The following is a 10,029-nucleotide window of genomic DNA, read 5'->3' on the forward strand; positions in this document are numbered from 1 at the left end:
ACTGAGGTCAATGGAATTATTGCAATTTACACCAGCCAAGGATCTTTCCCAATAGCTCAGGCCTGTAATTCCACCTGTATTGGTTCCTTTATGTTACTTCTGTTTGTTAACTGGAGTTCAGAGCAATTTTCTAGGTACTATATATTTCACTACTATGTAACATATGTCGACACAGCCTGATTTCCAAAGGTAGCTTGGCCCCTAAAGATACAGACAGATCCCTAGAGGGATTTCTAAAAATTCAAAGCAGATAAGATGTGTAACTGTCATTTGATTTCAATGGGAGTTAGGTGCTTAATCTGTTTAGGTGTTTTTGACAATCTCACTGGGCATCTATATGCATCTTTAGACCTTTTAAAATCTGGCCCACTATGCATAAATATTTCACTGCTATGAAAGAGATGAGTAAAAATAGAAGTTAGACTTAATGGGTCAGATCCTCAGCCGGATGGGTCAGATGTTTAGCTGCTGTAAATTTGTATAGTGAAGTTAGTGGCACTAGGTTTTTTAACACCAGTTTAGGATCTGGTCCCAAGGTCTGACTTTTATTCTGGGCAGCATTCCACTCTTAGTGACACTAGAGTAATTCCACAGTAAATCCTGTTTCTTAAAACATTTAAGACTAGAATCTGATCTCAGTGTAAGCTCATGGATTCAAAAAGTTCAATGTCAGAAGGGTCCTGGTTTGATTTCCTGTATCTCATAGGCCATTAAATATCACCCAGTTATCACTCTACTGAGTCTAATAACTTGGGTTTCACTAAAGCATGTCTTCCATAAAGGAACCTGAAGAAATCAAGAAGTGGAGAATCCACCTCTTCCCTGGGTAGATTGTTCCAGTAGTTAAGAAACTTCTCTCAAAATTGTACCTAATTTCTAATTGTAATTTGTCTGCCTTTGGTTTATAGCCATCGGTTCTTGTTGTACCTTTCCTTGCTAGATTAATGAGGCTTTAGTACCCTGTATTTCCCCCTCCCATAAAAGCGCACACCATATCAATTCACTGCTCAACCATCTTTTCAATAAAGCTAATTAGATCAAGCACTTTAAGTCTCCCATTGTCAGTCAGACATGTTCTCCAGCCCTCACACATTTTTGTGGCTCCTTTCTGTTCCTTCTCCAATTTTTCAGCAGCCTTTTAAAAATGTGGACATGAGAACTGGATGCAGTATTCCAATATCGGTCTTTCCAATGCCATACACAGAGGTAAAATCACCTTCCTGCTCCTACTCCCTGGCTTGTACTTCCAAAGGTTGCATTAGCCCTTTTTGCCACAACACCACACTGGGAGCTCATGCTGAGTGGATTGTCCACTATGACCTGAATACTTTTCGGAGGTCATAATTTCCAAGATACAATCCCCCGTTCTGTAGGTACGACCTCCTAAATCTGGAGTAAATCTTTTGGGCCAGATCCTCATCTAGTTTAAGTTAACATAACTCCATTGACATAAATAAAGCTATGTTGATTTACATTGGATTTGATGCACTGACTTTAAAGGAGCTACTCCGGGATTACTTCAGTGCAATTAAAAGAAGAATATGGCCAATGATTCTTCATTACTTTCTGCCTTGCATTGTCATGTACATCTTTGCAAAGGGAACATAAAATGCTTCCAGTGGCTGAAATGAGGATAGAATTCTCACTAGGTGTTGTTTTCCACCCACTTTGCACAGATGTCAATGAGCACATGAGATGCAAGGAAAGGAGGAACAGGTCAGCAGAGCAAATTCCAGTGAACCTGCTGTGTGTGGAAGGTAGAAATGCTTAACCTACCTTCAAGTATGAACAAGGAAGCCTCCCTCCTCTCTTTTCAAAGGACTACTGTGTTGACAGAAAGCTGAGTATATCTACGCTCTTGAGTAAGCTTTGGGACTAGCTCCCTAAAGAATCACAGATTCTTCATCCGAAGACGGGGTAGAGACAAGAAAATAAGCAGTGAACCAGATACCAAGCTGGTGTAAAACAGCAAAACTGCATTGATGTTAATGAACCAGATTCTTAACTGGTGTAAATCAGTGAAACCAGATCCCATAAGCTGTAGCTCCATTGGAGTCAATGGGGCCAGAACCCCATCTGGGGTACATTGGTGTCACATCATTAGAATCAATGGGCCAGCTTCCTAGCTAGTGAATATTAGTGGTAGCCTCAATGAAATCTCTGACATTCACCAGCTATGAAGCACTGTTAGATATTGATTCTGTAACCTTTCCTCCTAGGGGTAATCTTTAATCATGTTACTAGTGTGACATCTGTATGGCTGTTCAGTACAATGGAATCTCTCTCTCTCTTTCTGTCACTGGCAGAGAGGGACAATGGAATAGGCAGTAGGTTCCAGAGTGAACAGACCAATACAATTAATGGGAGGCAATTTGCATCATGATTGGTTAGTTGCAAATATCTGACAATAAAATGAACTTTATTTAGTAAAGTATGTTTCATACATAGTTGGGTTCAGTCTTGCCTGGTTGAGAGCTCTCAACCAGGCCCATGGGATTCCATAGGAGATGGTCGGGTAGAGCAGCTCTTTGAATGGTGTATTATATGGCAAAATGCTTTACAGCGTTAAACATGAGTTATGCAACTCGCTGATGAATCACAGCATTCATAGATTTTAAGGCCAGAAGAGACTAGTCTGACCCCTTGCATATCACAGTGCATGGAATTTCACCAGGTTACTCCTATATTGAGCCCATTAATTTGGGCTTGACTGAATGCATACACTCTGGAGCTGAAGACTTCAGGAGATGGAGATCCACCACTTCCCTTGGGAGTTTGTTCCAGCCTTTAACCACCCTCACAGAGAAAAATGTGGGCCTTATTTCTAATTTTAATTTGTTTGGTTTTAACTTCCAGACATTTGTTCTTATTAATCCTTTCTCTGCTGGATTAAGCAACCCTTAAATACTCAGTAGTCTCTCCCCATGAAGGTAGGCATGCACTTGGATCAAGTAACTTCTGGATCTTCATTACAGAAAGTGAAAGAGATTGACCTCTTTAATTATCTTACCTTTTTCTTTTCCAACCCTCAAATCATTTCGGTGACTCAGCTCTGTACTCTCTCCAGTTTTTTTCTAGATCCTTTTTCAAAGTGGACATGAAAACAGGATGCAGTATTCCAGTCCTGGTCTCACCGCTGTTGTGTATAGAAGTGCTATCAGTTCATTGCTCCTGTTCTCTTCTCCCCTTGTTCTACATCCAAGCATCTCCTTGACCATTTTAAACACGCCACCATGCTGGGTGCTCATGTTGAGTGCCTTTTTCACGAAGACCTCAAATCCTCTGCAGAGTCTGTGCCTTGCAGAATACAGCCTTCTATTCCATAAGAGTGGCCTCACTCTTTGTTCCTATTTGTAGAGGAGGCTAAGGCCGGAGTCCTAGGGAGGTAACATGTGTTATTAGGTGGGATCAGTGTAGCAATGGAAACTAAAGGCTCCGTTCTGGAACTCCCCTGTACACAGAGTTAACTAGGAAATGAGAAATGGGAAAAGAGTATCAGAGGACAGGAATTGGAGAAAAGGAGAGATTGGGGAGCGAGGGGAGTAGGCCATTGCCGGATGAACAGATGGAGGGTGTATGAATCTGAAGGCACAGTTCTGTAAGGTGGGGGCTACAGAGGAAGGAGTGGGAGTGAGAGGGAGGAAGGAATTGGGGAGTGGGATGGGGGGACACTGGCTGGGATGGGGTGAGAGCTGGTATGGAAGAAGGCTCTTACATGGACGGTAGCCAGATTGGGTGATGGGACAGAAAGGAAGCTGGTGTAAAATATCTTGGTGAGAAAGTTGAGAGGGTAGATAGGTAGATCCTCAGTTGATGTAAACTGACATTGGTCCATTGAAATAATTTACAGCTGGAGAAAATCTGGCCCAGAGAGAAACAGTCTGTCATGATCAAAGGGGCCTAAGGGAATTAGGCACCAAGAGCTAGCATCACAAAAGGATTTAGGCACCTCACTACCATGAGAGGTGCCTAAATCCCATAAGCAAGCCCCACTGAGATTCACAAATCCCCCACTCAGCTACCCTTGAAATCTGTAGGATCCTAAACTCATTCAGCATCTGAATTTTTGCAGTGAAGGTCCCTCAGTACCTGTGTTTCTGCCTCTGAGCATGTGAACTGCAGTCCCTTGCCAGGCATCCAGCTGCCTGAGCCCCAGAGTGACAGGATAATATCAGGGTTCCTCTACCTTACTCACCTGTGAGCAGAGGTGAAAGTAGGCCGGTACGGGCTGGTACGGAGGACCGGTAAGAAAAGGAGACTGGCTGAGGGAGGGAGAAGCCTGTCCACTGTATAAGAATAGTTTAAACTCAGCTGTTCCTGAGTGGTTGAGCCCTCGGGGTTAGGAGTGGTTTCTGGCATCTTTGTTAATTTCAGTCACAGTAGCTGGGGGGAGCAGGGAGGGTGTGCTTGACCATGGCAGGGACAGTCCTTGTCTGCCCCTGGGATGAGGGGATCTTGTCTCCAATACGAATATACACAACAAATACAAGCATTTGGCTCCACCGCTTAAATCCAGAGCTAATAAAAGCAGGTGGATGGGGAAAACTCACTGTCACATTGGTTTCTCATCTCCTCCCTCCCTCTTCTCCAGCAAGGCTGCCAACAAGGCTCTGAATTCCTTCTCCCCTCCCTCAGCAGGGGTTCTCCTCTAGGCTCTAGCTTGCAGTAGGGACACTGGCTGAGATGCCCACTGCTGCTGTCTGCATAAGAACAGTGTGTGACCATGGCAGGGGCAGTTATTTTCTGTCCCCGGGAAGAGGGGATCTCCTATACACAGAAAACACAATCAAAATCAGGAACAATTTCCAAGTTCAAATCTATCCCATTCCCTCCCCAGCAGAGGATCATGGTTGTGATGTCCAAACTGCTTGCAGATCCTCTTTGAAATGTTCCTGAACTGCGCAGGGAACAGCTGAGTTTAAACAGACTTATGCAGGAGGCAGGCTTCTCTCTCCCTCAGCCAGTCTCCCTGCTCCCTGCTGCAAGCTAGAGGGAAGCCCCTGCAGCTGCTGCTCAGTGCTAGGCAGGGAGAAAGCATGGAGCCTAGTGTCCACAGCCTGGCTAGAGGAGGAGGGAAGACACGGAGAAAAATGTGACAGTGAGTTTTCACTTTTTCAGGCTTATTCCAATAGTAAAGTTTTACTACAGACAGTACTGGTAGTAGTAATAGTAGCTTTATTTTCTCTATCCATGTCATGCAATGCGAGGGATCCATGAAGTACGTAGGAGAGCTGGGTTGCTTGCTTTTGGACCATATGGGTAAGAAATGTAAATTACTTTCATCCCTGCCCAAACCCCAGGACTCTCAGTCACCTCTGCAGCTGGCAGCTCCAGGGATGATTTAAAGGGCCCAGCTCCTAGCTTCAGCTGAATCCTGATTTAAAAGCCCCGGGATTTAAAGGTCCCACCTCTTCCAATAGAGACCACGCCTCTTCCAGTTAAGGCCCCTCCCCTCCCCCTCTGGGAGTATCGGCAAGTACTTTAAGTTACTTTCACCCCTGCCTGTCAGGCCCGATCCTATAAGCGTGCTGTCATAAATGGATAGTTAAGAGTTAATAGAACAGAAGTATTTCATGTCTCTTTTGCCTGTAAAGGGTTAAGTTCAGTGAGCCTGTCTGTTACCTGACCAGAGGACCAATCAGGGGACAGGATAATTTCAAATCCTGAGAGAGGGAAGTTTGTGTGTGTGCTGTTATTTTTTGGTTGTTGTTCACTCTGGGGGCTCAGAGGGACCAGACGTGCAACCAGGTTTCTCTCCAATCTCTCCAATACAGGCTCTTATAAGTTCAGAATAGTGAGTGCTAGGTAGATAAGGCGAGCTAAGCTTATGGTTGTTTTCTTTATTTGCAAATGTGTATGTTGCTGAAAGGATTTTAATTTGTACTTGTATACATAGGCTGGGAGGGTATTCCCAGTGTCTATAGCTGAAAGACCTTGTATCTATTCCATTTTAAATTTACAAAGATAATTTTTACTGTTTTCTTTCTTTAATTAAAAGCTTTTCTTGTTTAAGAACCTGATTGTTTTTTTATTCTGATGAGACCCCAGGGGACTGGGTCTGGATCCACCAGGGAATTGGTGGGGAGAAAGGAGGGAAGGAGGAGAGAAAGGTTATTTTCTCTCTGTGTTAGAATTACTTTCTCTCTCAGGGAGAGTCTGGGAGGGGGAGAGAGAAGGAAGGAGGAAGGTGCATTTTCCTCTCTGTTTAAGATTCAAGGAGTTTGAATCACAGTGATCCTCCAGGGTAACCCAGGGAGGGGAAGTCTGGGAGAGGCAACGGTAAGGGAAAGAGTTTACTTTCCTTGTGTTAAGATCCAGAGGGACTGGGTGTTGGGGATCCTCGGGCAAGGTTTTGGGGGGACCAGAGTGTACCAGGCATTGGAATTCCTGGTTGGTGGCAGAGCTACAAGTACTAAGCTGGTAATTGAGCTTAGAGGAATTCATGCTGGTACCCCATATTTTGGACGCTAAGGTTCAGAGTGGAGGTTTATATCACGACATGTGCTCTGAGCTTGCCTTCCAGATCAGGCTCCTCTGGGGAATCCCAGTGATTTTCTAGGCACCTAGAAGTTAGTTGGGGTGATTCTCAGCATCCCCATGCCTAGGTCCCTTTGTGAAGCTAACCCCTAGTTCCAGGCAGACCATCCAGGAGCCTGCCTTGCCCCAGGTGGCCCCATGGAGAGGCAGGGCACAGCATTAACCCTTCCTGTGTCAGCACACCAGGATCTGGGGGCTTAACTTCCCTGAGAGTTAGAAATTTTTCACTAATATCAACCTAACTCTCCCTTGCTGAAGATCCAGCCCATTGGGTTTTGTCCTGCCTTCAGTGGACATGGAGAACCATGGATCCCTGCCTTCTTTAGAACAGCCCTTAGCATATTTGCAAACTTCTCAGGTCTCCCCTCAGTTTTCTTTTCTCAGCACTAAACATGCCTAGTTGTTTTATCCTTTCCTTACAGGTCAGGCTTTCTAAACCTTTGCTCATTTTTGCTGCGCTCCTCTGGACTCTCTCCAATTTATCCACGTCTTCCCTTAAGTGTGGCACACAGAACAGGACACAGGACTCCAGATGAGGCCTCACCAGTGCTGAGTAGAGCAAGAGAGTTCCCTCCCATGGATTATGTACAACACTTCTGTTAATATACCCCAGATTGATATTAGCCTTTTTCGTAACTGCCAGGACTGTGTCGTATGTTCACCATTGCAGTATGTCCCACTCTGTGGGCTGGACCCAGAAGAGAATAAGGGATCTGCTGGTAGCTAAAGGAAACCTGATTTCGCTCAACTAATAGAGGCCAGGAATTCCAGGCTGGAATTTTTAAAAGAGACTAGGGAAGTTTAAAGACCTTTGAAAATCTCCCACTTGAAAATAAAGTAACATCCTTATAGTCCTCCTCTTTCTTGAGACAGCCAGTTTCCAGAGCCCTCACTTAGAGCCGAGTGAATCGTTACATGTCCAAATGTAAAAATCTTGGGAAAAAATATTGATTCATTTCAACATGAAACTGATTTTTTTTTCTTATCTATCTCCCTCCACTCAACCCTCATTCAGGCTTTGCAAATCCCAGTGATTTTCTAGGTGCCTAAAAGTTAGTTTCTTTGTGAATCCAGCCTCCACCCCCAACTCCTATTTATTGTCAATGGGATCTAGAGTCCCTTTGAAAGTTCCAGCCTGGGTTGCAACTGAGGGCTTGGCTACACTGGAGAGTTGCAGCGCTGGTGGTGGGTTTACAGCGCTGCAACTTAGTAACTGTCCATACCTGCAAGGCACATCCAGTGCTGCAACTCCCTGGCTGCAGCGCTGGCTGTACACCTGGTCTGCTTGGGGTGTAACGATTGCAGCGCTGGTGATGCAGCGCTGCTCATCAAGTGTGGCCACCAAAAGCGCTGTTATTGGCCTCCAGGGTATTAGGAGGTATCCCAGAATACCTGCTCACAACAAACCGGAAGAATGGCTGAACATAGCTCCTGTTTGCTCTAGCGAGTGGAAGCAGGCAGGGGAATTGCTTTGGAAGGTTCACAGCTGTTTGCTTGAAGAGAGAAGTCGCACGGCAGAGGGGGAGGGGAGAGTCCGTGTTGAGCAGCTGCTTATGTGGTCTGAAGGCTATTTAGGAGTGCATAATTTGCATTTAATGAATAAGAGAGGGGTGGGGGAAGGGCTCAAAACTTTTAAATTGATTGCAGGTTGGTGATGTGTATGTTCCAGTCCTTAGAACTTGCAAGGCAGGGAGCTGACAGATCCAAAAAGCCACTCTCTCTCTCTCCCCCACATTCCCCCTCACCCCTGTCTTTTGAAAAGCACGTTACAGCCACTTGAAAGCTGGGATAGCTGCCCACAATGTACAACTCCCAACAGAGCTGCAAATGCTGCAAATGTGGCCACACTGCAGTGCTGGTAGCTGTCAGTGTGGCCACACTGCAGCACTTTCCCTACACAGCTGTACAAAGACAGCTGTAACTCCCACCGCTGTACAACTGTAAGTGTAGCCATACCCTCATACTTCAAACTAATCACCACCAGAACAAAGGGGAAAACAAATGAAGAGACAAAACAAATGTAGAGACAAACTTTATTAACAGCCCACCTGGGATGGGTTACATATATTGTAGACCATATATGCACATATATATTGTGGCAGAGCTCTGACCTTGCTCCCGTGGGTCCTGCACTTCTAGGTGGTTTACGTTAGCCTCAGTGGCTCACTGTGACCCTCCGCGTAGCCCTTCTCTCTCTAGGGCCAGGCTTACAGTCTACTCATAGGCCTGCAAGGAGGTTGGTGAGAGAACTCCCACAGTCTCTGTTCAGCCTCCTGTCCTGACAGGGGCGTGACTTCCAGTCCCAGGAGATGTTCCTGTAGTGGTGGATTGGGGGGAACCCGGGCCCGCCCTCTACTCCGGGTTCCGGCCCAGGGACCCTAACGATAGCAGTTGTTGGCAGCCAACCTTTCACTGCCAGAGTTGCTACATTTCCCTGGGCCACTTCCCCACAGCTCTCCTGCTTATCCCTTCTTCACCCTTATCTTAGGGCTCCTTTAACGACGGTCTGAGGGTGTCTTCAGTAACCAGCCCTTCAGTCGTACTCCCTCGCCTCTGGCTCCCTGGCTCTTCCCTATCTGACTGGAGTGAGCCCTTTCTATAGTATCAGCAGGGCCTTAATTAGAATCAGGTGGTCACATTAACTGAATGGCCTCACCTGACTCTTTGCAGGTTAATTAGAGTCAGGTGTTCTCATTAGCCTGGAGCAGCCCCTGCTCTGGTCAGTCAGGGAACAGAAAACTGTTAATCCAGTGGCCAGTATGTCTGCCTTCTGCTATTCTGCTGTATCCAACTGGCCTGGGTCTATCACAATATGCAGAAATAGAAAAGGAAAATATAACTAAATGTTAAAAATAACAAGAGGGTTATTGCAATATAGTTATATCTGGTTAAAGTACTTATTTGGCCCCCGTTACAGTATACCTGAGTGCCTTGTAATCTTTAACATATTTATCCTCGCAACATCCCTAGGAGGTAGGAAAGTGAGGCCCCCCAAAAGGCAGATTTTTAAAAGTATTTAGGCACTCAGTGGCATTTTCACCTATGTCCCTAACTCCCATTAGTCACCAGCAGCAGGAACTTGAAGCCAACCCTTTTACATCTTATCCTAGTGCCCGGGCCACGGACTAGCCTTCTGCCCTTTGCTTTGTAGGATCACAGCAATGAAGGATTGGAAGGGCCCTCAAGAAGTTGTCTAGCCCACCCTCTCATGCTGAGGCAAGACTAGTGCAAGGCAGTGCTGTCATACTGCCCGAGCGAACATTTCAATCCAGGCAAGAAGGCTGGGAATTTCCATGGAGCAGAAAGGAGTTAAGTACCAAAATTCCATTGAAGCTAGTCTCCTAATTCCCTTAGGTTCCTTTGGAACACTCAGTTTGGGGGGTGGGTCTGCAGTCAGTCCAGCAAACCATGGTGGACTCCCCATTCAAAGCAGGCATACCCACCACTCCTTATTGGCAGGTTTGCCAATTTCCCTGTATTTGTTTCAGCCTT

Source organism: Gopherus flavomarginatus, chromosome 11 (assembly GCF_025201925.1).
Source record: "Gopherus flavomarginatus isolate rGopFla2 chromosome 11, rGopFla2.mat.asm, whole genome shotgun sequence".
Classification (NCBI taxonomy): Eukaryota; Metazoa; Chordata; order Testudines; family Testudinidae; genus Gopherus; species Gopherus flavomarginatus.